The sequence below is a fragment of the Octodon degus genome, unplaced genomic scaffold (assembly GCF_000260255.1).
Source record: "Octodon degus isolate 3935 unplaced genomic scaffold, OctDeg1.0 scaffold00286, whole genome shotgun sequence".
Classification (NCBI taxonomy): domain Eukaryota; kingdom Metazoa; phylum Chordata; class Mammalia; order Rodentia; family Octodontidae; genus Octodon; species Octodon degus.
Genome location: NW_004524862.1, coordinates 2008110 through 2014831, shown reverse-complemented (window position 1 = coordinate 2014831; position 6722 = coordinate 2008110).

The following is a 6722-nucleotide window of genomic DNA, read 5'->3' as shown; positions in this document are numbered from 1 at the left end:
TGCATTTTGTTCCTTCTCTTTGTCATTTTGTATACCACTGTCTTCTGACCTTTGGTGTAGAGCTTAGATAGAGTTATTACCTTAGCACCAGGTCCAGATCTATGAAGTTCCGATTCCTCCAGGTGGGTGTTCCTTGGATCTGGCTGGGGTATGGCTGCTGTGCTCCACTTGTTCCTGCTGCAGCTATTGGAGTTGAGCCCTTTGTGTCACTCTGGCAAGATGTTCTGCTCCTGAATCATCTGGGTGGGTCTTGCCTCTAGCCTCTTTGCAGGGAGTTCTGCTGTAGCGTTCCACTCTGGGCCTGCACTCTGGATCAAATGAGGATCCAGTAGGCCCTGGGCATTCTCATTCACATGCTGGGCCTGTGCTCTGGGTTGACTCAAGATCCGGCAGTCCTGGGAGTCTCACTCACATGCCAGGCCTTAAAATTTCACATTTTTAATTGATGTTTTATTTCACAGAAAAGATAACTCTCATGTCATTTAGAAGTTAAATAGTCTCTTTAATTCTTATTTTCCTCATCTGTACAATGGTAATAATAATAATATCTATCTTAATTCATGAGAAATAGACAGGACACTGTAATAGTCTTGCCCCAGTGCATGTGCCGGAGTCAGTACTCAATGAATATTACCTATTACAGTCATTATTATCACTATAATTCTTATTGGGCAATATCAAAACTTAATGAGTATTTGAGAAGAATATTTGTTCTTTCTTTAATATGTATATATACATAGTATGAAAATCATTGTTGGGCCATTCATCCATTTCTGAAAAAAGAAATATTAAAGTAATCCAGTATCAGTCTTCTCATGTTTCTAATGCTTTTAATGGAGTTTTCATCTTTTTTAATATTTTATTGAGAAACAAATAGCAACGAGACAATTTCACAACCAATTACTAGTACGTTTTCTTTTTTTTTCTTTTTTTTTATTTTTATTTATTTATTTGAGAGAGAGAGAGAGAGAGAGAGAGAGAGAGAGAGAGAGAGAGAGACCAGCTCAGCCCACCAGGGGGCAGGGCTGGCTGGCATGTGGTGCTGGGGGATTGAACCGCGGTCCCTGATGCTTTTGCTAAGCTTGTTCTAAGTAGATGCTTTAGACCACTGAGCCATCTCTCCAGCCCTACTAGTACGTTTTCAATAATTAATACATTGCATATTGTTGTCTTGTTCTTTGTACAAATGCAGACCTGATATCCTGTCTCAAACACTATTAGAACAAACATCTCTATTCATTGAATTAAGAGAAAAGAGCTGTATATCTATCCTATTTTGAGTATACAGATAGAAAATGGTCCAGATACAAATGGATTCATTTGTATCCCCCACATTTCTAATGTTTATGCAAACATTGTCCTGAAATCCTTTTTATTTAGTTTTTCTAGAGAAAAATTCACCCAGTAAGTTTTATATGAACGTTTAATGTTTCTGCTTCTCATACCAGACCACTTTTCCATTCAATAGAATTACTCTCCTACCCAGGCATGGTGGTACATGCCTGTAATTCCAGCGCTCTCAAGGCAGGAGCTGGAAGATTGCCACGGGTTCGCAGCCAGCCTGGGCTACTTTGTGAGTTCAAAGGCCAGCCTGGACTACTTGTAGAGTTCCTAGCTCAATAAAATTACTCTCCTACACTTTCTGTTAACATCTTCTCCTATTTACATGAATATAATACAGCAGGTGAACTAAAGATGTAAACAGACACCAACAACAATAAAGTGGAACAATCAAAATTTACTTCATCTCTTTTCTATCACTCTGGAAGCCTTGACCTATATTGTTTAGTATCCGATATCTTAAAAACCATCCTACATATGTTTCATGTAACCAAATTTAATACAAACAAAGCTATACTAAATATATATTTTCTAGAATAATTTTACTTTTATACAAGTATGCACTCATAAATCAACATACTGATAAATGTGCACACATATTTCTACATTCATAGACCCTGAACTGGAATAATATACATAAAACTAACAAATGTGATTGCCTTTAGCAGCAAAAGAGTAAAAATACTTTATACATCCCTTCAATGTTTTAATTTTCCACAGTGTTCATGTGTTCTTTTCATAAATTACTGTAAACATAATTAAAGTGTTCATTTCAAACATCATGAGTCATTTCCCTCAACAACTCCCCCCTTCTACTCAAAAAATTTGTATTTAGAAGTCTTTGGCTACAACTGACAGCTCATGTAGTTCATGTGGCATTGTTTCTTCCACATTGTAATTTCTTCTTAAGATTCCTAGCTGTATCTGTCTCTCATGTTTTGAAAATCTAATCATTTAATTCAAATAATATGAGACAGGGTCAATTTAAATCAAATGTATAGCTTTAAATTCCATTCAAAAAATGACTATTGACTGTAATTTGAAATACAGTTGTGGCTATTATCATCACTACTGGAACTTTCTTGCTGGCAGAAAGGCTGTTTTGTCTCCAGAGCAAATTGTGGGGCTGTCAAACATTCCTGGTACACAGCACAGCCCATCCAAACTGTCTCTAAAAGTCTGATTTCTTGTTTTGAATACTATATTTAAGTTAGATGACAGGTTTTACATTGTAAAGTGATGAGAAAATTCCTGTGCAACCAAATGTCAATCTTGTTCCCAGATTTTAGAGTATAAAATGTAAATTCTACTGTATGTTTCAAAGGCACTGACTTCAAGTTGAGCAAGAGATTCAGCCTCAATGCAAAGAAATTCTTCTTAATGAAGTTCCAAGAGGGGTATCCATCCCACAAGTATTTTGAAGCTAGAGTAGGTCATCACATAAAATAAAATAATATACTGTATATCAAAATTTTGCTTGTTATAGTGAGAGCAGTGACTCTGGAAATAATCTCGTTTTACTCTTCATTTAAATCTGTCATGTACTCTATACTCCCATAAGTACATACACACATGCATACATACACACATTCATCCCTGTATTAGGATTCTTCAGAGAAACAGAACCAATAGGATACACAGATGTAAACACAAAATGAGATTTATTATAGAAATTAGCTTACACAGTTATGGAAGCCAAGAAGCCCCACAATTATCTGCAAGCTGGGGAAATAAGAAACCAATAGCATAATTCAGTCTCAAGACTAGAGATTAGAGAACTGGGGGATAAGAGAAGAAGCTGAAGATATACACCCTGATCTGTGTCCAAGCACATGAAGCTGCTGCCAAGGGACATAAAAAGAGGTCTCAGCTCAAACAGAGAGATAACTCACCATTTCTTTGACTTTTTTCTTCTATGCATGTCCTCGATAGACTGAATGGTGTTCACCCACATCAAGGGCATCTGCTCTATTCATCCACTGATTCAAATGCTAACCCTTCCCAAAACACACAGAAGTACTGTTTTACTAGTTTACACATGAACTTAAGCATCACAATATTTGACTTTAAATCTTAAAATGATCCCAGAGCCTGAGTAGATGCCAAACAAGGAATAGTGTCAGAGCTTTGGCCACTAGAACTTCAGGAGAAAATATAATTTAATGCTCTGAGATCCACTTGCATAACTTATGTGAAAGCACATAGAGCAGTGTCAAGAACCTGGCCGAAGACAAAAATAATAATAAAATTTTACTATCGGTATGTCATAGTAACTTGGCAATCAGAGCAAACACCAACTATAAACCTTTAATAGGACTAGATCAAAACACAATGGCTAAATTGTTATTGGTAATGAAAGCTCAATAAATGCTGGAATTTGTTCACTAAAATAAAAGAAACGGAGCTGGGTATGGCAGTACATCCCTGTACTCCTAACTATTCCAGAGGCTAAGGCTGGAGGATGAGTTGGCAGCTGTCTAGGTAAATTAGTGAGAGTCCCATCTCACAAAAGATTTGACAGCTTTCAAACTAGATGTGTTCACAAAAACTTCATCAGTTGAATTAACATTCAGGGGGCATCTTTATTGCTATATATATACTTTTAACAGAGCTATATAATCATACTTATATTTTCTTCATTCATTTCTTTGGTACTGGAAGACTACAGAAGGCTGTCTCCCAAGAATTCCACTCTAAAAGAAATAAGATCTGCCTCAGAGAGTAAAACTATGGAGCTTACTTTTACTCAGAGAAGTTACCTGCTGTAATAAAGAATTTCCCTAAATTAAGTAACTGGAGGTCACTCAAAGCAAGATTTATTATTATGCCAAGGCTGTGAGAAGTCCAGAAAAAAGAGAGATAATGAAAACATCAATAGAAAAAATATTTAGAAGAGTGGAAGCTATTCCACATTAGATGACAAATGTTCCTCTGGCTTAGAAACCTGGCTAAAACTCTTAAAAGACCTTGGACTATGACTGCTCCTCAATGCAGGAGCCTCTAGAGTGGTGTTGCTAAAGAGACTATTTTCCTGAGATTAACTAAATTACTGTACTTTCCTTTTGACCTACTTTCTGACTTGGTGAAGAACAAGAATCTGCTCATATGGAACTAGTAATACAGCTCTTCTGGCTCCTTTCTTATTATAGATTTATGAATTGAACTTCTGCTGCCTAAGTCAGCCCCATGTGCCTTTTAATTAGTCCAGCCCATCCAGTTGGGGCCTAATGACCTCCTACTACTGATTAGGTGGTAGAATGCAGTACTGAGGACTGCAAGATTTTAATTCATGTAGAACTGAGTTCAAATACTAATTCTGCCTTTCATAAGGCCCATGATTATAAGCAAGCTCCAATTTTGCTAGTCTCTATTTTACACATTAATAAAATCTGTACAATAAACCAGATATGGTAAGGTATATCCACTATCCTAGGACTCTGGCTAAGGCAAAAGGATTATAAATTTGAGTCTGGACTGGACAATTTAGTGAGACTCTGTCTCAAAAAAATAATAATAAAAGGACTAGGTTGTAGGTCAGAGTGAAGATTCTGGGTTAAATCCCCACACAGTAAGTAAAATATAATGCAATATATATTATATAATTCACTCCATTTATGGAGTGGGGTGGAAGGAACAGAAAAGTAAATGTAAACTTTGTGCAATATTCTCATCATTAAGAGTGAGATTCCAGGTTTTCAGAGCAGCAGGCCATGACCAGCAAAGCGCACCACACCACACCCCACTTTACCTATCATCTGCAAACCCTTACAAATGCACTGACTTATGCTTGCATGGATGAGCTCTGAATTCACACTCATGCTCTCCCATGTCTCTTGACAATGAAATTGCTCTCTTCCCTTAAATTGCTTTAAATCCTGAGAAAAAACACACTACATAATAATGAAGTTGCAGTGTATGTAGAGTTTTATCATACATTAATAATATAATTATTACTCTATGGCAAGGTGATAATTTAAAATGGAAGAGTATGCATGACCTTAAGAGATAGCCATCCATTTTTTTTATTAAATTCTAAGCAAACTGTGCTTTTTCATAATTATGGACTCCTTATTTCTGCATTTTAAAAACAACTGATGTTCAAGGCCCAGCATGTGTGTGAGAACTTCCATGCACCTGCCAGACCCCTCCAGCCTCAGCCCAGGCCCAGTATGTGTGTAAGAACTTCCACTGTGCTCCCAGGACCCCTCCAGCCCCAGTCCAAGCCCACCCTGTGTGAGATCTTCTTTGCTCCCTGGTGGATCCCTTTCCAGGTAGAGCCCAGGCCTGGCATGCTGCAGCAGGAAGAAGCTGAGTACAGCAGACAGACCCAAGCCAGGCACATCTGGAGGATTTTAAACTTGGCAAATCCAGACCAGGTAAGCTTAGATACTTTGCTAGAACCAATCTATGAAAACATCCTCTTTCTTTCTTTCTTGACCAAGAGAGGGGGCAAAATGTAACTGGAGTGAACCAATCTGTCTGGAAGACCCCAGATACATCAAGGGGAGGTTATCAGTTAAGGGAACTAACTTCAACACAATACCTAACCTAATATCTGCTTAGATATACAGACATAATGTTTGCACTTATGGTCTAAAATATAAACCCATTAGTTACAAAGATTGTCAACTGCTAAATATAACTACCCATTATTAGTATTCCTAATTATAGTTCTGTAATACAAAACCATAACTACCTTAACTACATAATCTTCCTTGGATAAGAATTTCAGTAGGTGCTAAAGATATAACTGCATCCAAAGCTCTACAACAAAGATGAGAGGACAGTGTGATACAAAATGACAAAGAGAAGGAGAAAAATGCACTCTCAGGCCCCGAACCCACCCACAAGAAATGCATGATACACTAGGATAGAAGAAATTGGGAATCACACTGCTGAAATCTCAGAATTAACAGCATCTAAAGTAAAGAAACAACTACAGAAAGGTATAAAGGAAATCAGATCAGAAATAATAATTGAAGTAAAAAAAAGAAATGATAACTATAGTAAAACTATTACTAAGTACTGCAAAAGAAGACACTGATAAAAATAGAGGAGAATACAAAGAGGACGGAATCTTTGAATGAACAATATAGGAAAGAAATAGATACCATGAAGCAGATGCAAAGATACATACAGGAAATTAAAATCTCAATCACAAACTTGCAAAATCGTTTGAATGAAAGTGAAGATAGACTTTCACACCTTGAAGACACCATTGCAGATAGTGAAAAAGAAAGAAAAGATCTCTTAAAAACAACTAGGATGCAGGAAAAAGTATTTAAACATCTGCAAGATGATACAAAGATGAACAATTTGACACAACTAGGCATCAATGAAAAAGAAGGAGTCAATACAAATGATATAGAAGTATGGGCAGA